The sequence below is a fragment of the Dasypus novemcinctus genome, chromosome X (assembly GCF_030445035.2).
Source record: "Dasypus novemcinctus isolate mDasNov1 chromosome X, mDasNov1.1.hap2, whole genome shotgun sequence".
Taxonomy (NCBI): Eukaryota; Metazoa; Chordata; class Mammalia; order Cingulata; family Dasypodidae; genus Dasypus; species Dasypus novemcinctus.
Window position 1 is genome coordinate 118360233 of NC_080704.1, and position 26166 is coordinate 118386398.

The 26166-nt window shown below is 40.8% G+C and overlaps 1 protein-coding gene across 3 annotated transcripts in view; it reads left to right on the forward strand.

Moving 5' to 3' along the window:
* Positions 1–26166, forward strand: part of TMEM164 (transmembrane protein 164) — a 272538-nt gene that overhangs the window by 181433 nt on the left and 64939 nt on the right. The window lies entirely within an intron of this gene.

Consider the following 26166-nt stretch of genomic DNA (forward strand, 5'->3'; position numbering starts at 1 on the left):
TGAACAGCAGCAGGCTTTTTGCCTCCAGATCTTACTAGTTGTTTGCAAAGTTTGTTTTCCTAAAATGAAATTAGAAGGAAGAGCCTTGAGCAATCTTAACCAGTATGGTTTCTCTCCACCTTGAGCCACTATCCCAGCAATAAAGAGTCTTACTTAGTGAGCGATATCCTCTGTCCAGTCTGTGGACCAGTGGTTCTCAACCCTGCCTGCACAATTAGAACCAACAGAGCCACTTTCAAAGCATACCCATTTTTTTAAAAAAAATCACCCCAGGCAATTCCAGTGTGCATCCAGGGCTGCCTTACTGGACACTGTGTTCTGATTCCACTCTGCCACTGAATAGAACTTGGAGCTTTGAACAGGTTAATTTAACCTCCTTGAGCTTCCGTTTCTACATTTGTCAAATGGGATTAATAATACCTGCTCTCCATGGATGTGGAGAAAGTGGCCATGGTAGTTGCTGAGGGCAGGGAGAGGGAAGAAGAGCATTTTTCGGGATTTAGAGTTGTCCTAAATGATATTGCAGGGACACATGCTGGACATTGTATATCCTGCCATAACCCACTGAATGGACTGGGAGAGAGTGTAAACTACAATGTAGACTATTATCTATGCAGTGCAGCAGTGCTCCAAAATGTACTCACCAAATGCAATGAATGTGCCACAATGATGAAAGAGGTTGTTGATGTGGGAAGAGTGGGGGGTGGGGGGTGGGGTATATGGGAACCTCTTATATTTTTTAATGTAACATTTTTTGTGATCTATGTATCTTCAAAATAATACAATTAAACAGATAATATCCTCTCTCTTTACCTCACAAATATGAAGAAAAGATGAGATAATAGAGGTTTGAGAAGTTGAAGCACTACACAAATAAGCACCTGCCTTGTGTTCTCTTTCTTCATTCACACCTTTTTTTTTTGAAGGGGATTTAATAAGTGTCATAGAAACATAATTTACATTCCGTATGTTCACCCTTTTAAAGTATATGATTCAATGGTTTTCAGTATATATTCACAGTGACTGCAACCTACACCATAATCTAATTTTAGAACATGTTCATCACCTCAAAAAGGAACCCAATACCCATTAGCAGCTATTCACTATTCTTGCATTCCTTCCCCCCCTCTATATCACAGCAACCACTAATCTATTTTCTGTCTTGATGGTTTGCCCATTCTGGATATTTCACAAACTGGAATCATACAATATGTGGCCTTTTGTGACTATCATCTTTCATATAGCATGTATTGAACATTCATGTGTATCATAGCATATATCAGTACTTCATTCCTTTTTATGGCTGAATACTAGTCTGTTGTATGGATTATACCACATGTTATTTATCCACCCATCTGTTGATGGCATATTTGGGTTGTTTCCACTCTTGGGCTATTGTAAAAAAGTACTGCTGTGAACGTTTGTGTACAAGTTTTTGCATGGATGTATGTTTTCAAATCTCTTGGATATATACCCAAAATTGGAATTACTGAGTCATATATGGTAACTCCATGTTTAACCTTTTGAGGAACTGCCAGATCCTTTTCAAAGTGACTGTACCAATTTACTTCCTCACGAGGAATATGTGAGGGCCCCAGTTTCTCCACATCCTTATCAAACCTTGTTATCAGGTTGTTGTTGTTTTTTATTTCAGTGAGTGTGAAATGGTATTGCATTGTGGGGGTTTATTAAATAATTTTTTCCTGATTTTTAAAGGAGCTTTAGACTACATACATGTTACATTGAAAATATAGGGGATCCCCATATATCCCACCTGCTCCCTCTCCACACTTTCCCCCATTAACAGCATCTTTCATTAGTGTGGTACGTTGGTTACAATTGATGAGCACATATTGAAGCATTGCTACTAACCATGATCTATAGTTTATGTTTTACACTTTGCATCACACAATTTTATAGGATTTGACAAAATGTATAATGGCTGGTATCCACCATTGTAATATGTAGAATGATTCCAATGTCTCAAAAATATCCTACGTTATACCTCTCATTCTCTCTCCCTCCCCTCAGAGCCCCTGGTAACCACTGTCTTTATATTAATATTACAGGTTTTTCCATTACTAGAATAATAATGTCTACTTTAGTCCATTGTTGCATTCCCATATTATGTTTTTTTTTTTAAAGATTTATTTATTTTTATTTATTTAATTCCCCTCCCCTCCCCTCCCCCGGTTGTCTGTTTTCTGTGTCTTTTTGCTGCGTCTTGTTTCTTGTTTCTTTGTCCGCTTCTGTTGTTGTCAGCGGCACTGGAAGTGTAGGCGGCGCCATTCCTCGGCAGGCTGCTCCCTCCTTCGCGCTGGGCGGCTCTCCTTATGGGTGCACTCCTTGCGCGTGGGGCTCCCCTACGCGGGGGACACCCTGCATGGCGCGGCACTCCTTGCGCGCATCAGCACTGCGCATGGGCCAGCTCCACACGGGCCAAGGAGGCCCGGGGCTTGAACCGCGGGCCTCCCATGTGGTAGACGGACGCCCTAACCACTGGGCCAAAGTCCGTTTCCCCCCATATTATGTTTGTTCATTCCTCTATCTTGTGGATTTGCGGTTGGTGATGCCCACTCTGCTTCCGATTGAGAGGGAGCTTAGATCCCATGGGACAGTTGGATGGAACTATCTTGTGTGCTGTTGAAGATACTCTTGCTTCTTGGGTTTGGTGTTGTCGGTCGTCATCTTTTTATTAGTTGTCCTGGGTGAGTCTAGTGAACTAGAGAGTAAGTGTTGACTGCAACTGTGCTGAGGTACAGGGTTCACCTGCCATATGAACAGTCAGAAGATTAAGTCTCTGGGACATATATTTAATGGGTATAGTGCTAATCATAGGTTCAAATAAACGAGGCAGTAGAACCATGCATAGGACAATTATAAATGAGTCTAACTCTGATACATTGGGGGAGATGAATTATATATTCCAAGGTAAGAGCCATTGATGGGGTGCCAATTTTCTGAGGTTGTCTGCCCTGCCGATAGTGTCTAGATGTCTGTAGAGCCCCCAGGAGCATCCATACTTGAGTCACTATTTACTGCGGCAGACTTGTGATCCTCCTGAGATGTGCATTAGCATAACCTCTGGAATGACCTTCCAACTCACTTTGAAGTCTCTTCACCATAAAAACTCACTCGCATTCAGTATTTCCCCCTTTTAGTCTAGGTCTTTCTCCAAATGCATCGTTAGTTGGCACTTAATATTAATTCCTCAGTGCCAGGGAGGCTTATCCCTGGAGTCCTTTCCCACATTGGGGGGTGGTGGGAAGGTACTAAATTTATATGCTGAGTTTGACTTAGAGAGAGGCCGCATTTGAACAGCAAGGAAGCCCTCAGGAGGTAACTCTTAGGCAATATATATTACTAGGCCAAGTTTCAATTTCACAAGAACAAGGTTCATAAGTACAAGCATTAGTATCAAAGGCCCACTGCAGTGGTCTACCCCCCTTTGCTAGACACTGTCCATGTACTTCAAAGATTCTTGCCACTCTATTAGAGAATGTGTCAGGATTCGCCAGGATGGGAATTCAGTATTCTATCAGTTATTATATGGGTCTTCACCCACCATGACAACACCCCATGACCACACGAACATGCTTACATACCATGGAGGCATGCCCCATGTGCACCCCCCATGCCATCACCCCACCACCTACACCCTGGACCAATGATCTTCCCCTACCACAGCTGCAATCCCTCCGCTACCCAAAACTTTCCCCAAAATAAAGCCAACAAAAATAGTAATAAAAAAACAACAAAAAAAATGAACAATTTTTTCATTGTGCCTTTCATCATTGTAAGAGCTCTTTCATGTATATTGACAATTTCTTCACCCAACGTCTTTTTTTTTTTCAGTTTTTTTTCTGAGAAGCTTTAGGTTACAGAAAAGTCGCTAATAAATATAGAGGAATCCCATATACCCCACTCCCTCCCCCTAACATCCTCCCCTACCAATATAATCCTGCATGAGTATGATGCATTTGTAACAATCAATGGACAAATATCGAAGCATTGCTACTAACCATGGTCAGTGGTTTACATTATGGTTTACCTTTTGCATCATATACTTTCAGAGGTTCTGACAAAATGTATAATGGGCTGCATCCATCATTTTAAGATCACACAGAAGAACTCCTATGTCCCAAAGATGCCCCATGCTTCACCCACTCCTCCTCCCCCCTCCCCTTGGAACCTATGGCAACCACACTGTTTCAGTTTTTGACCAATAAGGTTAATAGTTACAAGCATTAATATTGAGGGCTTGACCTGCTGGTCTGTTTTCTTTTATTAGGCACTGCCTGTGTACTCGAGATGTTCTTACCTCTCTACTCGAGAACGTGCAGGACTCCCCAGAATGGGAGTTTAATATTTTCTTGTTTATTGTGTGGGTCTCCACCCACTGAGATAACACCTTATGCCAAGATGAACATATTCCTATTCCATAGAAGCATGCCCCAGGAGCACCTTTTCCAACATAATCCCCTGCCACCAATGCCCTGTTCCAGTGACCCTCCCCTGCCATATTTTCTAAAAAAAGAATTCCTACCATTGTAGTTTCAACCACAGACCTACAAATCCCAAGACTTCACCTGTTTCTTCCTCCAGTCTTCACCTCAGTTCCGTAAAAATGTCCATCCACCCCCCCCACCCTGCTCAACCTCACATTCTAGCACCATTGACCCCACTCACATCCCTGCATCACTATCACCCCCATCCACTGTCAACCTACCCCCCTTTCACCTTATCAAAGTTTTTTCCCATAGTGAGTATTGGCTCACCATACTCTATTTCCTTCCTGTCTCCTGATAACATATCTTCCAGACTCTAACTCTGTGAGTCTGCTCAGTTTGCTTAGGTTGTATCAGTGAGGTCATGTGTAATATTTGTTTTTCAGTGACTGGCTTGCTTCATTCAACATAAGGTCTTCAAGATTCATCCATGTCATCCCGAGTGTCAATACATCCTTCATTGTGGTTTTGATTTGTATTTCCCTGATGAGTAAGGACTCATTTGGTTATTGGACATTTATATATCTTCTTTGGATAAGTGTCTATTCAAGTCCTTTGTCCATTTTTAAATTAGGCAATGTGTTTTTTTTATTATTGAGTTGTATGGGTATGTATTCTAGATACAAGTCTGTTGTCAGATACATAATATGCAAATATTTCTCTTTTTCTGTAGGCTGTCTTTTCACTTTCTTGATAAGTGTCCATTGAAGCAGAAAAGTTTTTTTTAAATTTTGTTGGCATCCAATTTGCCTATTTTTTTTTTTTGTTTGGGCTTTTGGTATCATACCTTTTCATGTACTTTTTGGCCATTTGTATGTCCTCTCTAGAGAAATACCTTTTCAAATTCTTTGTCCGTTTTTTAAAATTGGATTATTTGTCTTTTTATTTTAGAGTTGTAATAGTTCTTTATTCTGGATACTACACTGTATTAGTTAACCAAAGGGGTCCTGATGCACAAATACAAGAATTTTGTTGGCTTTTATAAAAGGTATTTATTTGGGGTAAAAGCTTACAGTTACAAGGCTCTAAGGAGTCCAACTCAAGGTTGATTTCACACCAAAGTCAGTTGCCACATGTTGAAGCAAGATGGCTGGCTATCTCTACCTGGTCTCTCCTTCCTTCTTCCTTTTAAGAGCCTGTGGGCCCAGCTGTAGGGTGGCATAGGGCTTGTCTCCCATGGCTTCCTATATCAGCTGCAAACTATCAGGCAAATGGCTTATCTCTCCCCCAGGGCCACAGTGTCAAAAAATGACAAAGTTCCGTCCTCTTCCATGTCTATGGAGCTCTCTCTCTTCCTGTGTCTTCTTCTGTGAATGCCTGTTTATATCAGCCCACCAACGGCGTGGGGACTTAACCTGAGTCATGCCCTAATTTTAGCAGGTAATACAATCAAGGCATCTCAGCTGAATCTAATGCAATCAAAGGGGATTGCACCCAGAGGAACAGACCAGTTTACAAACATAATCCTTCTTTTTTTTGGGGTTCATAAATAATCTCAAACTAATGTATACACCAATATCAGATATATGTTTAGCAAATATTTTTCTCATTCTGTGAATTGTCTTTTCACTTTCTTTATAGAGTCCTTGAAAACAAAAATTATTTTAATTTTTTAAACAACTGTATCTTATTGATACATATTAATAATGCATACAATTCATCCAAAATATATAATCAGTGGTATTTGGTGTAATCACATAGTTGTGCATGCATTACTGCAATCATTATTAGAGCATTTTCATTATTTCAATAATAATAATTATAATAAATGAAAAACAGACAAGGAAATTCTTCACCTCTCAATCTTTCTATTTCTGGCTATTCTTGCACATTTATTTATTTATTTATTAAGCCGTTTTATTGAGATATATTTACATACGATATGATTTATCCCAAGTGTATAAATCAGTGGCTTTTAGTATAATGACAATGTTGTGCATTCATCACCACAACAAATTTTAGAACACTTTCATTACTCTGAAAAGAAAAACTTCACACCCCTTAGCATTCCTTCCCCAACCCTACGTAACTACTAATCTAATTCCACCTTTATAAATTGATTTATATTTACATTTTATGTAAATGGAATCATAAAATATGTAGTACTTTGTGTCTGGTTTCTTTCACTTAGTATAATGGTTCTTTTTGTGTGATATTAACATTCTGTTGTATTAACATATATTTGTTCAGCTTCAAAGAAAAATGGTCTTATATATGCAGTTTTACCCATATTCATATTTCACGTGTGGTCTTACCATGCTATATAGTTCCATGTTACATTTTTAGCTTTCCTTTTAGTAATATACATGACCTTAGACTTTTCCATTAAGCCACTTTCTTTTTTTTTTTTTTTTTTTTTTTGTTTTTTTGTTTTACCTTTATCATTAATATATTACCATCTGTACATTTGCTACAAAAATATTACAATGCTGTTTGTCTATAAATTACATTGGCTCCATATTTCCCGTGTATCACAACGTTATTAACAACTTGTAGTTGAACATTCCTATATTTTTTTTTTAATTTTTTTATTTTTTATTGACTTTGTAATAATATTACATTAAAAATATATATGTGAGGTCCCATTCAACCCCACCCCCCCACCCCCCCTCTCCCCCCCCCCCAACAACACTCGTTCCCATCATCATGACACATCCATTGGATTTGGTAAGTACATCTTTGGGCACCTCTGCACCTCATATACATTGGTTCACATCATGTCCCATACTCTCCTCTATTCCATCATGTAGGCCCTGTGAGGATTTACAATGTCCGGTGATTACCTCTGAAGCACCATCCAGGGCAGCTCCAAAACATTCCTATATTTTTATGATTTACCACAACCTTCATCTACCACCAAAATCACTGTCATACATTCCCCATATTAATATCCAACAGTCCTCTAATATTAATTTTCTGGAGTACTCATTTATGCCACAATCATATTCATACATCAACAATGCTTGTTACATTCATTATGTGTTACCATCAAGTCTATCCATTACTGCATATTTACATTTGAACTTATAAAACATTCTACACACATCTGCCATTATGTCCCCCTTCTCATCCCACATTTCATCTCCCACCAACCTACATTTCCTAGTTCAATACCATAAGTCAACCCATTGTATTTAATTCATATCTGTGAGACAATACAGTATTCATCCTTTTTGTATGTGGCTTATTTCACTCAGCATAATATCCTCAAGGTTCCTGCATGTTTTCATGTGCTTCCTGATTTTTTTTTATAGGCTGAATTATATTCCAGTTAATGAATATGCTAAATCTTGTTTATCCTTTCATTGTTTGGTGGACACTTATGTTGTTTCCATCTTTTAGCAATATGAATAATGCCACTATGAATATCGGTGTGCAAATATCTGTTCATGTCCCAGCTTTCAGTTCTTTTGAATATATGCCTAGTAGCAGGATTGATGGATCATATGGCAGTTCTATAATTAGTTTTCTGAAGAACTGCCAAATCATCTGCCACAGAAGGTCCTATTTCTCCATATCCTTAATAGTACTTGCAGTTTTCTGTTGTTTTTATGTTATGGCCATTATGTATTGTTTGACAAGATATCTCATTGTAGTTTTGAACTTCATATCTTGAATAGCTAGTTATGTTGAATATCTTTTCATGTGTGTTTTGGCCATTTGTATTTCCCTTCAGAAAAAAAAATGTATTTTAAATTATTTTGTGCATTTTTAATTATGATGCTTGATGTTTTGTTGTTAAGTTGTATGGTTTCTTTATATGACATGGAGATCAGTCCCTTATCAAATATGTGGTTTCCAAAGATTTTTTTCCAATTGAGTGGGCTGTCTTTTCTCCTTCTTAACAAAATCATTTGAAATGCAAAAGTGATAAATTTGAGTCAGCCCCATTTATCTATTTTTGTTATTGTTGTTTCTCATATTTGGGTGTAAGGTCCAAGAAACCACCACCACCCACAAGATTTTGAAGATGCTTCCCTACATTTTCTGCTAACAGTTTTATGATTCTAGATTTTATATTTAAGTCCTTGATCCACTTTGAATTAACTTTTATATAAGATGTGAAATAGTTGTCCTCTTTCTTTTAGATATGGATATCCAGTTCTCCAAGCAGGATTTCTTGAATAGACTTTTCTGACCCAGTTGAGTGGGTTTGACAGCCTTGTCAAAAATCACTTGACCCTAGATGTGAGGATCTATTTTCAAACTCTTTGTTTGATTTCATTGGTCAATCTATCTACATACTAGTTCCATGCTGTTTTTACCACAGTAGCTAGATAAAATGCATTAAAGTCCTTCAAATTACATCTTCTTTTTAAAGATAATTTTGGCTATTCAGGGACACTTAACCTTCCAGATAAATTTGATAATTGACTTTTTCCAATTCTACACAGAAGTATATTGGAAGTTTTCTTTGGATTATGTGAAATATATAGATTATTTGGGGTAGAATTGACATTGTGATGTTATTTAGTCTTCAAACTCATGAACACGGGAATACCACCCAAATGATGGATAAATAGCAAATATTATTACCTATAGTGTGTAGCTTACATTTGGTGTATTTTTTCCATAAGTAATCCTACTATTAACACCATGTTTTGGACATTTGTTGTCATTCATGAGGGAACATTCTCACATTTATACTGTAAACCACAATCCATCAACCATCACAGGGTTCTCTATGTTATACAGTCCCATGCCATGAGTAATCCATCCAACGTGTGCAGTCAGTGGCTCTCAATTACATCATAAAGTTGTGCTGTCATTTCTAGAATGCTTTTATCGCTTCAAAAGGAAAAATGCCATATATACACATTTACTCCCCTATTGTTAACCCTTACATTGATATAGTACTTTCTTTGCTCTGATGCAAGAATTTTAAAATATTTCCATAACCTATAGTTCTTGTTATATTAGTTGTATTTTCCCATGTATCATCTTATTTTAACACCTTGTAAGAATGACATGCATTTGTTTCAGTTCACAAAGGAACATCTTGTATTTGTACTATTAACCACAGTCATCATCCACCCTGAGTACATTACAAGGACCTAGGTTATACTATAGCTTTCTTTCAATTGGCATTTATGTCCCTACCCTACCCTTTCACTCACAATTATATTTATAAATCATTAATATTAGTTATACTTGCTATAATGTGTTACCATCCACTCTATCCATCTGCAAACCTTTAAAATAACCTTATTAAATATTCTACATATATTAAACATCAGTTCCCCTTCTCTACCCTCATTCTATCTCTCAGCAAACTTTATTCTAGATTTTATTTTATTTTATTTTTTTTTTTAATTTTTTTATTTTTTATTGAATTTGTAATAATATTACATTAAAAATATATATGTGAGGTCCCATTCAACCCCACCCCCCCACCCCCCCTCTCCCCCCCCCCAACAACACTCGTTCCCATCATCATGACACATCCATTGGATTTGGTAAGTACATCTTTGGGCACCTCTGCACCTCATATACATTGGTTCACATCATGGCCCATACTCTCCTCTATTCCATCATGTAGGCCCTGTGAGGATTTACAATGTCCGGTGATTACCTCTGAAGCACCATCCAGGGCAGCTCCATGTCCCGAAGACGCCTCCACCTCTCATCTCTTCCTGCCTTTCCCCATACCCTTTGTCCATTATGTCCACTTTTCCCAATCCAATGCCACCTCTTCTATGTGGACACTGGATTGGTTGTGTCCATTGCACCTTTATGTCAAGAGGAGGCTCAGATTCCACCTGGATGCTGGATGCAATCCTCCCATTTTCAGTTGTAATCACTCTAGGCTCCATGGTGTGGTGGTTGTCCTTCTTCACCTCCATCTTAGCTGAGTGTGGTAAGTCCAATAAATCAGATTGTAGGTGCTGGAGTCTGTTGAGGCTCAGGATCTGGCTATCACATTGTCAGTCCAGAGATTCAAATCCCCTAAATATATCTTAAACCCCAACATTAACTGCACCTCCAGCACATTAGCATGAAAGTCTTATGAAGGGAGATCCCATCTGAGTCCAGATTCATCACACATAAACACCATTTCCAAAGAGGGGCCATCTGCCCTGGTAGTTAACCCCATCGGCCATGACCATAACTCCCATGGGTCTCTTTAGCCCTCAAAGGAACCAATATCTGGGGGTTGTATCTGCTTTATCTGTCTCTCTGACTCTGTTCAGTTGTGCATGAGGGCAAACCTTCTGCCAGCCTCCAGACTCTTTTTTAGAAACTCGTAGCCATATAAACTCATTTCTCCTTTCCATTTCCCCCTTACTTTAGGTCAAACAGCATTTTAAAGTCATGGTATTTTATGTAGACATGGATATTCTGCTGATCCGCATTGAACCTTCCATATAAGGTCATTTTCCAGTTGCATCATCAGTTGGTAGTTGATAGTGGTCCCTCGTTGCCAGGGAGGCTCATCCCCGGGTGTCATGTCCCACGCTGGGGGGAAGGCATTGCATTTACATGCTGAGTTTGGCTTCGAGACTGGCCACATTTGAGTAACATGAAGGCTGACAGAAGGGAATTCCCAGGCACAAAGTTGCTCTAGGCCTTGTTATTATTTTGGGTTTATCAGCTCACAAGCATAGTCATTAGTATCAGGGGCTCACTGTTGAACCCTCACTCCCTCCCGGTCCCCGCCACTGTACCTGGGAGACTGTCGCTGCTCCCCTAGGGACCACGACAGAGCACCACTGGCCGGGAACCCAGTACCCCCCCCTACTGTGGTTTTTAATTGTTGCCACTATGAGTATATCCAAACATTACCATGCACCCTGGACATATGTTCTGTACAGCTCCCTGTCAGTCATATATCATCTGTCATTGGTATCCCATACCAGTATCCCTCCATTGCCATTGTTGAAACACTCTGTGATCCAGAACTCCCCGAAATTTGAAGCCCAATATAATGTCATGGTCCCTTACTAGGGAATGGCATATAGCGATGAGTTTAAAGGATAGATAAAGAACTTGGATAAAGTTAGATAAAGAACTTAGATAAAGAATGTTGACTTGAAAAAATTCCACATCCTATTTCCCCCCCCCCCCCTAATTATTCAGCTTTTCTTCACAGGAGTCCTAGACCACAGCAATGTATATATATAATATACAGCACTCCCACACATCCACCAGAAAACCTTTTCCCTTCCACAGTGATACTCTTACGCCCTATTCATATCATATTTACTTAAAGTGATGTACAGAGTCTGAGACATTAGCTTTCTAACAAGGTGACATCTGTATTTACATTATGGTGCATACTTTAGGATACACAGTTCTTTACATTTTTAGTTATCCTATGTTTTACATTATGGTTTACATTATCAGTCTGTCATCTCCTATATGTTATGGTGTAATATTACATGTTTTATATCCATCCTTGTGTACTCTCAAGAAACTCCTCTCTTACCCCCCATTTACTTTGGTTCCACACATTTAACGTCCATTTTCCCTTCCACCTTAGTGCCCTCAGTGATAGCCAACCTCCGTTTCCTGAGGAGCCACTTCCAGAGATAGATGGAATAGTGTTCAGGGCCTAACTTGCTCAACTGCCCCAATGCCCTGGGATCCACCCTTTCTCTCGAGGGATACAGTTCCCTCTATTGGATGGCATTAGTCCTCCCCAGGATGTGGGTCCACCCCCACTCTCACTACTTGGGTTTCTACCCCATGGTGTCACCCACTCTGGCAGAATGAGCATTTAGACATTCCCCAGGAGCCCGTCCTGCATCAGACCCTCCCCTCCGAGCATTCTAAACAGGTAACCCTCTTTATTATATTTTGATATGATTTTCTCGGCATTTTACTCTCCACCAACACCTGACCCTCTCCTGGTTCGTATGCTACCCCTCCCTCCCCCCACTTTTGGGCAACGTTACCCACCCGTCCCTCCCCAGCCACCCTCAAACCCGCAAAGCCCCAAGCAAAGGCAACCCCTTGCCCCCCTTTTATCTCTTCTTTGTGTTCATACTTACCACCATCTCGTCTTAAATTCCACCCCTGCAGACATCGGCTCATATCCTTCCTCCACCCTCCGATTTCCTGCAAGCCTATCGTTCAGTCTCTTGCTATCTAGGGCAGCATGTTTACTTCATATCATTGAGGTCATGTAGTATTTGTCCTTCAATGTCTGGGTTGCTTCACTCAACATAAGGTTCTCAAGATTCATCCATGTTATCACATGTGTTTGTAGTGTGTTTGTTCTTACAGCCGAGTAGTATTCCATTGTGTGTATATACCACATTTTATTGATCCACTCGTCTGTTGATGGGCATTTGGGTTGATTCCAATTTTTGGCAATAGTGAACAATGCTGCTATGAACATTGGTGTACATATATTGGTTTGTGTTCTTGTTTTCAGTTCTGCTGGGTATATTCCCAGCAGTGGTATTGCTGGGTCATATGGCAAATCTATGGCTAGTTGTTTGAGAAACCGCCATACTGTTCTCCAGAATGGTTGGATCCTTCTGCATTCCCACCAGCAGTGGATGAGTGTTCCCCTTCCTTCACATCCTCTCCAGCACTTGTATTCTTCTGTTTTTTTCATAGCTGCCAATCTTATGGGTGTAAGATGGTATCTCATTGTGGTTTTGATTTGCATTTCCCTGATAGCTAGAGATTTGGAGCATTTTTTCATGTGCTTTCTTGCCATTTGTATTTCTTCTTCGGAGAAGTGTCTGTTTAAGTCTTTTTCCCATTTTTTAAATGGATTGTTTATCTTTTTATTTTCAAGATGTAGGAGTTCTTTATATATGCAAGTTATAAGTTTCTTATCAGATATATGATTGCCAAATATTTTCTCCCACTGTGTGGGCTCCCTTTTTACTTTCTTGACAAACTCCTTTGAGGTGCAGAAGGCTTTAATTTTGAGGAAGTCCCATTTATCTATTAGTTCTTTTGCTGCTCGTGCTTTTGGTGAGATATTCATAAATCCATTACCTATTACAAGGTCCTGTAGATGTTTCCCTACACTGCTTTCTAAGGTTTTTATGGTCTTGGCTCTTATATTTAGGTCTTTGATCCATCTTGAGTTGATCTTTGTATAAGGTGTGAGATGGTAATCCTCTTTCATTCTTCTACATATGGCTATCCAGTTCTCCAGACACCATTTGTTGAATAGGCCACTCTCTCCCAGTTGAGAGGGTTTGGTGGCTTTATCGAATATTATGTGGTTGTATATGTGAGGTTCTATATCAGAGCTTTCAATTCGATTCCATTGGTCTATATGTCTCTCCTTATGCCAATACCATGCTGTTTTCACCACCGTAGCTTTATAGTATGTTTTGAAGTCAGGTAGTGTGATTCCTCCAATTTCGTTTTTCTTTTTCAGTATGTCTTTGGCTATTCGGGGTCTCTTTCCTTTCCAAATAAATTTCATAGTTAGTTTTTCTAGTTCCTTAAAGAAGGCTGCATTGATTTTTATTGGGATTGCATTGAATGTGTAGATCAATTTTGGTAGGATAGACATCTTAATAATGTTCAGTCTTCCTATCCATGAACAAGGAATAGTCTTCCATTTATTTAGGTCTTCTTTGATTTCCTTGAACAATCTTGTATAGTTCTCAGTGTATAAGTTCTTTACCTCTTTAGTTAAATTTATTCCTAAGTATTTGATTTTTTTATTTACTATTGTGAATGGTATTTGTTTCTTGATTTCCTCCTGATCTTGCTCATTATTGGTGTACAGAAATGCTACTGATTTTTGCGCATTGATCTTATAACCTGCGACTTTACTAAACTCATTTATGAGTTCTAGAATCTTCGTTGTAGATCTCTCAGGGTTTTCTATGTATAGGATCATGTCATCTGCAAATAATGAAATTTTGACTTCTTCCTTTCCAATTTGAATGCCTTTTATTTCTGGTTCTTGCCTCAGTGCTCGAGCAAGTACTTCTAAGACAATGTTAAATAGGAGCGGAGACAGTGGGCATCCTTGTCTTGTTCCTGAGTTTAGAGGGAAGGAGTCTAGGATTTCTCCATTGTAAATAATATTGGCTTTAGGTTTTTCATATATACTCTTTATCATGTTCAAAAAATTTCCTTGTATTCCAATCATTTGGAGTGTTTTTATCAAGAAAGGGTGCTGTATTTTGTCAAATGCTTTTTCTGCATCAATAGATATAATCATGTGATTTTTTTCCTTCAATCTGTTTATATGGTGTATTACGTTGATTGATTTTCTTATGTTGAACCATCCTTGCATACCTGGGATGAATCCCACTTGGTCGTGGTGTATAATTCGTTTAATGTGTTGTTGAATACGATTAGCAAGTATTTTGTTAAGTATTTTTGCGTCTAGGTTCATTAGAGAAATTGGTCTGTAATTTTCCTTTCTTGTGATGTCTTTGTTTGGCTTTGGTACTAGGGTAATGTTGGCATCATAGAAGGAGTTGGGTAATGTTCTTTCTGTTTCGATGGTTTGGAATAGTTTCAGCAGGATTGGTGTCAGTTCTTTCCGGAATGTTTTATAGAATTCACCTGTGAAGCCATCTGGCCCTGGGCTCTTCTTAGTTGGGAGATTTTTAATAACTGATTCTATCTCTCTGCTTGTGATTGGTTTGTTAAGATCATCAATTTCTTCTTTTGTCAATATGGGCTGTTTATGTGTTTCTAGGAATTTGTCCATTTCCTCTAGATTGTCATTTTTGTTGGAATATAGTTTTTCAAAATATCCTCTTATGATAGTCTTTATTTCTGTGGGGTCAGTGGTGATATCGCCTTTCTCATTTCTTATTTTGTGAATTTGCATCTTCTCTCTTTTTTTCTTTGTTAGTGTTGCTAAAGGTTTGTCAATTTTGTTAATCTTCTCAAAAAACCAGCTCTTGGTCTTGTTTATCTGTTCAAGTGCTTTCTTATTTTCTATTTCATTTAGTTCTGCTCTTATCTTTGTTATTTCCTTCCTTCTTCTTCCTGTTGGGTTACTTTGTTGTTGTTTTTCTAATTCCTTCAAATGTGCAGTTAGTTCTTCAATTTTTGCTCTTTCTTCTTTTTTGATATATGAATTTATGGCTATAAACTTCCCTCTCAGTACTGCTTTTGCTGCATCCCATAAATTTTGGTATGTTGTGTTATCATTATCATTTGTTTCAAGGTAGTCATTGATTTCTTTTGAGATTTCCTCTTTGACCCACTGTTTTTCTAAGAGTGTGTTGTTTAATTTCCAAATCGTGGTGTGAAATCTGGGCTTCTTTCCCTTGCAAATCTCCAGCTTGACTCCACTGTGGTCAGAGATAATGTTTTGTATGATTTCAATCTTTCTGAATTCGTTCAGCCTTTCTTTGTGGCCTAGCATATGATCTATCTTGGAGAATGATCCATGTGCGCTTGAGAAAAATGTATATCCTGCTGTGTTTGGGTGTAGCGATCTATATATGTCTATTAGATCGAGCTCCTCTAATATACTATTCAGATGTTTTGTGTCTTTGGTGATTCTCTTTTGAGATGTTCTGTCCAGAATTGATAGTGGTGTATTAAAATCCCCCACTATAATTGTAGATGTATCTATTCTTTCACTTAGTTTTTCCAGCGTTTGCCTGACGTATTTAGAGGCACCCTTGTTAGGGGCATAGATATTTATGATTGTTCGATCTTCTTGACAGATTTTCCCTTTGACTAAAATGTAGTGTCCTTCTTTGTCTCTCACAATTGTTTCACATTTAAAGTCTATTTTGTCTGATATTAATATAGCTACTCCTGCCTTTTTTTGGTTATTGTTAGCTTGTATGATTGTTTTCCAGCCTTTCACTTTCAATCTCCATGCGTCTCTGGGTCTAAGATGTGTCTCTTGTAGACAGCATATGGATGGGTCATATTTCCTTATCCAGTGTCCCAGTCTGAATCTTTTGATAGGTGAGTTTAATCCATTGACATTCAGTGTTATTACTATCAAGGAATTATTTGTGTTAGCCATATTTTGATTGGATTTGTGTTTGTCATATTTTGTTTGTATATTTTTTTTTGTCTTTTTTGTTGTTGTTGTTGGTCTTATACTCTCCTCCAACTTTGCCTTTCCTGTTTTTTCCTTTCTTCCTGCAGAACTCCCTTTAGAATTTCTTGAAGGGGAGGTTTCTTGTTGGTATACTCTTTCAGTTTCTGTTTGTCTGCGAATATTTTGAACTCTCCATCATGTTTGAATGCTAGTTTAGCTGGATAGAGTATTCTTGGTTGGAAATTTTTTTCCTTTAGTACCTTGACTATATCATACCACTGTCTTCTTGCCTCCATGGTTTCAGAAGAAAAATCAGCACTTAATCTAATTGAGCTTCCCTTGTATGTGATGGTTTTCTTTTCTCTTGCTGCTTTTAGGATCTTCTCTTTGTCTTGAGCATTGGATAATTTGACAAGTATATGTCTTGGGGTGGGCCTGTTGGGGTTTATGACTTGTGGAGTGCGCTGTGCTTCTTGGATATGTACATCTGTCTCTTTCAGTAGATTTGGGAAGTTTTCAGTCATTATTTCCTGCAACACTCTTTCTGACCCCTTTCCCTTCTCTTCACCTTCTGGAATGCCTATAATACGTATGTTTGAGCGTTTTGCATTGTCATTCAGGTCCCTAAATCCTAATTGGATTTTTTCTATCTTCTTATTGACCCCTTCTACTATCTGTTTGATTTCTGATGTACTGTCTTCCACATCACTAATTCTCTGCTCTGTCTCTTCTAGTCTGCTGATATTTGCTGCAAGTGTATTTTTGATTTCTTGAACTGTGGTGTTCATTCCCATCATATCTGTTATGTTTTTGCGTATGTCTGCAATTTCCCCTCCAAGTGATGTCTTCATGTTGTTAACCTCTTTCATTACTGCATCAATTTTGTCGGTGATAAATGTTCTGAGATCTTTCATTGCTTGTGCCAAGTTTTGCTCCCCTTCGTGATTATTGGTTTGTTGATTGGATTCAGCCATGTTTTCCTGATTATTGGTTTGGTTCGTAGATTTTTGTTGCTTTCTGGTCATCTCTTTATTTTGACGAATTTAATCAGTTCCTTAGCTTCTTTGTCTGCTCTTGGAGGTTAATTAGTTGTTATTTTTGCACAGGTGTTATATCTTCTCTTTGTCACTTTTATCTTCTTATTCTAGTTACTTGTTGTTGGTTAAGTTCACTTTAGAGGAAAGTATTAGTGTTGGGGAAAGGCAATTGTGTAAGCAAGGGAAAAGTGTAAAGTTGTATTGGTGATGTATGTTAATAAAGCAGGAATATGAGATCTGGAAGGATGGAGGTTAGATTCATGTAGATTGTATAGAGTTATAGCTGTAGGTAGAGTACCTTTTATGAAGTTGATGACTGAATTTGGGAGGAATATGGTATGAACTACACAGCTATTGTTTTCATGAGAGAGGGAAAAAGAAAAGAAAGGTAATAGTTTCAAGAGTGGATAATAGACAGAAAACAGAACAAAGGTATTAGAAATTAAGAGTTAGACACTTTGTGGATCAAAGAACGGGAGGTGGGGGGTGGAATATAGGAGAGACAGTAGATGATAGTGGATATCAAGATGCAGGGGAAGGGGGATAGTGTAGGTAGCCTAAATCAGTTCACACAGAAATGAGGCAGTGGAGGATGGGAAAACCCAGCAAATGTGAGGTGTTCCCTGTAGCACCTATTGTATACTTGAATTAAAGTAAAAATAAGTGGAAGATGAGGGACAAGAGGGAAAGAGAAAACCGAAAAAAAACAAAAACAAAAAAAAAAAACAAACTAATTATAATAGAGAAAAAAGAAAGGCAAGAAGAAATGAAGAAAGAAAAAGAGGATGGGCAAACGGTGGGGAACGGATAGGGAGAAGAGAGATACAGGTACACACGTGTCACAATTGCAACACTATCTAAAACAACAACTTCCCCCCGCTTTGCCCTAAAACCCCCCCGTCTGTCTGCCCAAATGGGTCTGCAAGCACCTCCCTTCCCACAAACCCCCAATAGGCCGCCCAGGGCCCACGAACTCCCCAGTACTGCAGATGCTCAAAAAAAAAAAAAAAAAAAAAAAAAAAAAAAAAATTTAAGTAAAATTAAAAAAACAAACAAACAAACAAACAAACAAACAAAAAAAAAAAAAAACAAAAAAAAACAGAAACCCCTCCGCAGGCCCGGCTCCGCCCGCCGCGGAGGCTTGGACCGGCTCTGCCCGGCTCCTCACGCCGCCTTGTCCTGGCCTGGCTCCGCCCAGCTCCGCTCGCTACAGCGGCCCAGCCGGCTCCGGCATCCACCTCCCGCCACCGCGGCCTGGACCGGCCCTGCCCGGCTCCGTACCCGCCGCGGCCTGACCCAGGCCCGCCCGGCTCCAAACGCTACCGCGGCCCGCAGCCGGGGCCTGAACCGGCCCCGCCCGGCTCCAAGCGCTACCGCGGCCCGCAGCCGGGGCCTGCACCGGCCCCGCCCGGCTCCAAGCGCTACCGCGGCCCGCAGCCGGGGCCTGCACCGGCCCCGCCCGGCTCCAAGCGCTACCGCGGTCCGCCGCCGGGGCCTACACCGGCCCCGCCCGGCTCCAAGCGCTACCGCGGCCCGCCGCCGGGGCCTGCACCGGCCCCGCCCGGCTCCAAGCGCTACCGCGGCCCGCCGCCGGGGCCTGCACCGGCCCCGCCCGGCTCCAAGCGCTACCGCGGCCCGCAGCCGGGGCCTGCACCGGCCCCGCCCGGCTCCAAGCGCTACCGCGGCCCGCCGCCGGGGCCTGCACCGGCCCCGCCCGGCTCCAAGCGCTACCGCGGCCCGCCGCCGGGGCCTGCACCGGCCCCGCCCGGCTCCAAGCGCTACCGCGGCCCGCCGCCGGGGCCTGCACCGGCCCCGCCCGGCTCCAAGCGCTACCGCGGCCCGCCGCCGGGGCCTGCTCCGGCCCCGCCCGGCTCCAAGCGCTACCGCGGCCCGCCGCCGGGGCCTGCACCGGCCCCGCCCGGCTCCAAGCGCTACCGCGGCCCGGCCCGGCCTGGCTCAGCCCCACCGAGCGGGGCTAGATGCCTCGTCTCCGCCTACCCAAGAAGGGAATCCTCTGCAGGTAGCTGGGATCTCCGTGTATATTTCACAGACGAATCCTCTCTGTTACCTTCCCTCCAAATCGATGTCCAGACACCTCCGGACCAGCAAAAATCCCGAAACAATCCAGTCCCAAAGAGTCTCCAACGCCACCCAGCCGATTCCCTGCAGAAGACTCTAACAGGTATGTTCACTCAGCCGCCATCTTCAAGCCACTTTCATACCCACATAATTGTACTTCTAGTTACAGACATTATGTTGGGCTTTCACCTTTTGTACACATTTCCAAAGATTAACACACATCCTTTTTACCAGTTCTACACAAGTTAACTATCAGCTTTCCATTCTCTAAACTCATTCTATTTTTTTGGTGACCCATATTCAAGTTAGTAACTCCATGAAATTACACATTATATTTAGTTTATAGTAGTACAATCCTACAGTGTTTGTCCTTTTGTGTCTGGCTTGCTCCATTCAACATAATGTCCTCCAGGTTCATCCATGTTGTCATATGTTTCATGACTTCATTTCTTCTTACAAATGCATAGTATTCCATCATATGAATACAACACAGTTTGTTTATCAGTCATCAGTTGATGGACACCTGGGTTGTTTCCAGCTTTTGGCAATTGTAAATAATGCCATTATGAGCATTGGTGTGCATATGTCCATGTCACTGCTCTCAGTTCTTCTGGGTATATATCCAGTAGTGGTGTTACAGGGCCATGTGGCAAATCTATATTCACCTTCTTTAGGTACTGCCAAGCAGTTCTCCACAGTAGCTGTACCATTCTATATTCCCCCCAATGGTGAATAAGTGTTCCTGTCTCTCTACATCCTCTCTGACACTTTTAGTTCCCTATCTTTTTAATAGTGGCCATTCTGATAGGCATGAAATGATATCTCATTCTAGTTTTGATTTGCATTTCCCCAATTGCTTTTTTTTTACCATTAATTATGTTAGGTGTGAGTGTTTTGTAGATGCCCTTTCAGGTTGAGGAGATTCCTTCAGTTACCTTTAATAAATGTTTGGTGTTGGGGAACTGAGAGTAGTAGGATGTTGCTTAATATGGAAGTACTTAGTTTTTCAGACTTTAGAATTGCTTAGACTGAGCAAATGTCACTTCTCAAGAGGAGCATTGTTATCTTTGAGGGCTTGAAGTTATGGATGTTCAAATTAAAATATAGACTCTTAAGCATATTTAAAAGTACAATTAGAGCTAATAGTATTTCTTTTAAAATGCAGTGATGTTGCATTGCCGTTAGTGTACTAGAGAGAAACAAAGTGATACTTCAGGGCTGGCGCACAGTAGGTGCTCAATAAATGGTTATTGGAAAGCTGGGATGCTTAGGGCCAGTTAGAATACTGTAGATGTCAGATATGGCATGGACAATTTGAGAATTTTAGAGTTCATAACAGCAAAGGGAGGGAAAAGTGAGTACAGTCAAACATTCACGATGATAGCTAACATGTTGAAGGCCTTATGTGCCCAACACTATGCTAGATTCATTACTTCCCTTATCTCAGTTGTCCTCACAGCAGCCCTGACATGTAGGCAGTAATATATCAAATATATGGAGAAGGAAATTGAGGCCCAAAGAGGTTAAGTAATTCACCCAAGGACACTCAGCTACTGAATGGCAAAGTTGTAAATTAGAACCCAGGTTTCTGGTTCTAAAGTCCCTGCTCTTTCCACTATACCATTACCCCTTCTTTACTGCCCTTACCATTCAAACCGTGGTAGATGGTCCAGCAGAATCAGTCTCCTCTTGGGGCTTCTTCGAAATTCAGAATCTTGGGCTTCACCCCAGGCCTACAGAATGAGTCTACTTTTGAACAAGAGCTCGTAGGGATTAGTGTGCACATGAATGTTCGAGACGGCCCAGAATAAAGATGGAGGAAAGAAAAAGGAGCAAGGTAGTGTCCAAAGGAGTAAAAGCAACTCAATAACTATTCAACTTTTGTTTTACTTCTGTTATTTCCTTCATGGAGACTTATCTTCAAGCAGGTATGGGTGGCAAATACCTGATAAAGTGAAGGTCTTAGTAGTCAGGCATTTAGCTCCTTGTAAATGAGACCTAAACTATTGGGCCTGAGAAAAGTTAAGATTTTCTACACTTTACTATATGTAAGTTATACCTCAATAAAAAAGAAAGTTATAAAAACGTTCTACTTTGGGTGAACTTTTTAAATTCGTAGAGCATAAATAGGGGACGTAGAAAACAGTTGATCTCTGACCATGTGGAACACGACAGATAATAATAACCAGGAGCTAGCCCATAGACCACACAAAATGCATTATGTCAGACTCTCCACATTTTGCTTTGCTAGGATAGTTATTTGTTACTTAGGAAAATTCAGAGTGTATCTGGATTTTGGTAAGGCATATGACTGAGTTGCTCATGAAAATTTTGCAGACAAGATAAATATGGACTTGGTAGCGAACAGTACAGTTTAGCTGGTTTAGTAGTTCCTTGAACTGATTTAAGCAGTTGGTGGCAACTTGGATGAAGGCACAAATGACTGACTGGAGTGTCGGATTTGCCTGTGTCCCAAAGATAGGAAGGAAAGCTTGTATGTTCGGTGACAATTTCAAGAGTCCAAAAGGTCCTGAAATGTTGTGTCTGAGAAACAGAAAGGAAATGTCATAGAAGATAAAATTCAGCTAGCTCCTAGAACTTCATAGCTCTGAGGGTCCTTAAAATTCATGTAGTCTGTTTCACAGAAAATAAAACTGAGGTACAGAAAGGGAGAATGACTGGGAGGAAGTTGTATTGCCAGTGAGTATATAACCTAGGATCAGAACTCAGGTCTCTTGACTCACAGACCAGTGTTATCTCTACCTTCCCTGTTATCTACATGCAGCTGAATGGCATGCCCTGAGTTAGCAGCTACTGGTAGGAAGAGATCAGGCTTTTGGTGAAGCTACTTTTCTCAGGGTCTTCATTTGTAAAAGAGAAATAATGCTACTACTTACATCATAGTTGTTGTGAAGATTCAATGAAATAATCCATTGTTGATGGCAGCTAAAAAGATGAATGTAGTTTTAGATCACATACACAGAAGGACGAAATAGTCAGAACTCGTCATGATACCCTCCTCATGATGGATGACAGTAAAGCTTCCCAACCTCCCCTTTTGTTCACCGTACCTAGGACCTGGAGTGCTGTGATGGGGGTTTAAAGAAAAACTAGGGGTTCAGGGAGTCCAAGGAGGGGGTGATCACTTCTGGATCCTAGTGCTCCTTGAGTGTCAGTTGAAGAAAATTTGGTGGTATAGGCAAATCAGAGGAGCTGACCAGGAAAGAAGTTTGGGGTGGAGAAAATCTTACTCAAGCCAGGAGGTTCTGTAATGTAGTGGATAAAGAACATGAGTGTATGTGCTTTGTTTTACGTATCTAATTTTATATTCTAGAACATGGAAAATATATGCAAAAGTTAAGAAATTGTATCTTGATATTTCCATCACTTAGTTTCAATACTTAACAACTCATGGCAGTCTTTTTTCTACCTTAACATCCTCCCCTCCAATGCAGACACTTATCCCTGGCTTATTAAGAAGGAAAGCCCATGTAATTTTAGCTGTAATTATTTCAATATGTACCTCTAAAATGTAAGGACTCTTTAAAAGTATATAATCACAATCCCATTATCACACCTACAATAATGAACAATAATTCCTTTTTTTGCTGCATTATTTTATTTTTTTACACTTTTAAAAATTAAAGTTAATAGATCACAAAGAACTTTACATTGAAAAACATAAAAAAAACTTAAGAGGTTCCCATATACCCCATTCCCTACTCCCAACTCCCCCACCCCATCATTTTTGTAAATTGTATTTTTTGGAAGATATATACATCACACAAAAAAATGTTACATTAAAAAATATAAGAAGTTCCCATATACCCCCCCCCCCCCCCCCCCCCCCCCCCCCCCCCCCCCCCGCCCCACTCCTCTCACACCAACAACCTCCTCCATCATTGTGGCACACTCAAATATCCAGTTAGCAGAGCACAGGCTTTTTAATCAAGCCAGATTAAACTTCCAATATTGCTTCTACAAGCTCAGTAGCCCTTCCCTGAGCCTGTTCCTTATTGTGAAACAAGGACCATTATAATGATTTCTGAGTTTTAGTAAGGCAGTGCATGTAATGTGCTTACCACAATGCCGCATTCATAATCATAATGCATGCATGTGTAATAGTCATTAAAATATTATTTATTAAATATATAAAAAATAAGAGTTGCTATTCAGCTGGCTTTGAGAATGGCTTTGACTTAGAATCAAAAGACAGATTTGGAGCCCAGAAAAAATGATTCTTTGGGGGGAAAAAACACTTTCCAGGTGGTTTAAAAAGTTGAAGGAGAGCACTGGTATGAATTGGAAAGTGGAGCTAGAAATGATGGGGTCCTTGTCATTTCTCTCAACTGTACAGTTTATTCCCCCTGGGATTCATTTTCCTTGTGGTAGTAGAGTGTGAATATTGAATAGCTCCCCTTTTCCTCTAGAGTGGAGAGGAGAGCTGGCTGGGGTGGCAGTTGCAAGTGCTAGAAATGACTCAGGGCCGGGAAGGCCACTACAGAAGGGGTGGGGGCCCTGCTAGCACTGGCTCAAGGGATTGAGACCCAGGTTACCTGGGTGGTTGTGTTGAAGCCCCCAGTGTGTGGGGACTGGCCTGAGCAATACTGCATCCCAGCACGTGGGCCTTAGAAAATTTCCCTTGCTCTGTAACAGCCTTGCTCTCTGCTGCCTGTTCCAGCTATCAGCTGAAAGTGTTTTTAGTAAAGATGGAACCCAAAGGAGAAATGATAAGGTGTCTGATTTTAACCTGAAGTGAGAGACCACCAGATGTTTCCTTCTGTCTGAAGGATGGAGGGAGGAAAAGCAATTAGCAGCTGCTACTGATTTAGCAGCAGATACCTGCCAAATGAAAATCTGTAAAACCTTTCAGGCTTGGCACCAGATTGCACATGCTGCTTCCTGGCACTGTAAATTTTTTTGGCCCAAAATGGGGGAGGGCTATAAAGAAGTTGAACATGTCCACCGAGACCAGGAGGAGAGTGTTTTTCTGAAAGGGCAGCAACTTAGGAACAACTCGTTGGCCAGTGACCAAAGAGGAAGAAGGGAGAAGGAGTCTTCCAGAAAGTCTCTGCTTCAGGCCTGGCTCACAGGCTGTCTTCTGGAGGTCGTTTGGACAGGAATAGAGAAAGAGTTGATAGACGGGTAGGGGAAATTCTGCTTCCCGTCCACTGCTGATTCAAAGCAACCTCTCCCCTCCACCGCAGGCACAAAGTCTCAAAGAAGCATGAGGAGCCCTCAGCCCTGGGCTCACAGCTGCTGCTTGCCTTGTGATAGTTACAGACTTAGCTCCAGGAGTGATCTGGACATCTTCTGTAGGGTTTGTGCTTTGTTCTGGCTGGAAAAGGGCCTTATTCATGGTCTTCTACTTTCCAGGATTCTTTTCCAAGTAAACATGCTGCTTTCTACCTCAATTTTTCCTGAGGCCCACGCTGAAACAGTAACGACAGAAATAGGAATTCATGGAGAGGGCTATAGGGATTTGCTGGGATGGGGGTTGTGTGCCTGTGAAACACAAGGATCTACATGGAGTGGGTGTTCTGGAAATAACTGATTGAAAAAAGGGATTATTTGTAGGTTGTCTGGATGGTGTTAAAAGAATTAGGCAACTCACATTTTGCCTCATACAACACTCACTATATGTAACTGCTCTTTCTCAGTCTCCAAACTAGGCCAGAGGTCTGCTGCCATTTGGGCTAAAGGGACAGGCCCTGTTTTCCTGTTTCCAGTCGCGAGCAAGGGGATGGCAGTTTTCCCTTTGGAGCAGCGTCCAGAGAACATTCTTGGCAGATACACGGCTCGAGCTGCCTTGGAAAAATGCTGCCTTGAACTTTATACTAGCAAGGTGTCTTAGTATAAACTTGAGTATGGACTAATTTACTATAAAAGTGAATATGGAATAAATTCCTCATTCCAAAAGTAGAACCAGGAAAAGATTATTTTTCCTTTAACTGAGTAGGCACATAAGTGAGAACAGTTGTTCCAGAAATGTTTTCATTTCACTTCCTCTGCCCTGTGGTGCCAGTGCAGGAGCGGTAAAGGAAAGGTAGTGGAAGAGCTAGTGCCTGCACTCTCCAGGCAGAATTGGGGGAGTCTACCTTCTCTGGTTAGGGGAGAGGCAACATTCCTATCAATTAGTTCCAACAGGTGCAATAGCCACAGCACAAACCTATGTCCTGTAGTACTTGGCTATGATAGAGAGAAGGCCAGGGACCCTGTCTATGATGGAGACCATTAGGGGCACTCATGGCTCTTATTAAAGCAGCCAGGCCTTCATGAACTGGACCTCATGCACTCAACTGACCCACCAATCTGCTAAAGGTATTACACTCTTAATAATTCAAACTGGCATGTGTGGTAAAATTCAGGTGACTGCTCAGCAATGGAATTACTTCTTTTCCTTTGTAATCTAAAGGCCTCAACAAATTTGGGGAATAGTGTGTGGTGACCAAAAGAGAATGGCTCATCACCAGATAGCATTTGCTTGGAGGGTCCAGGCCTTACATAGGGGGGATTTCCCCAAGGACCCTTCTAATGAAGGCGGTTGGGTAGGACTTGAGCCTCTACTCACCCAAACTCCAGCACACACAAAGGAGCC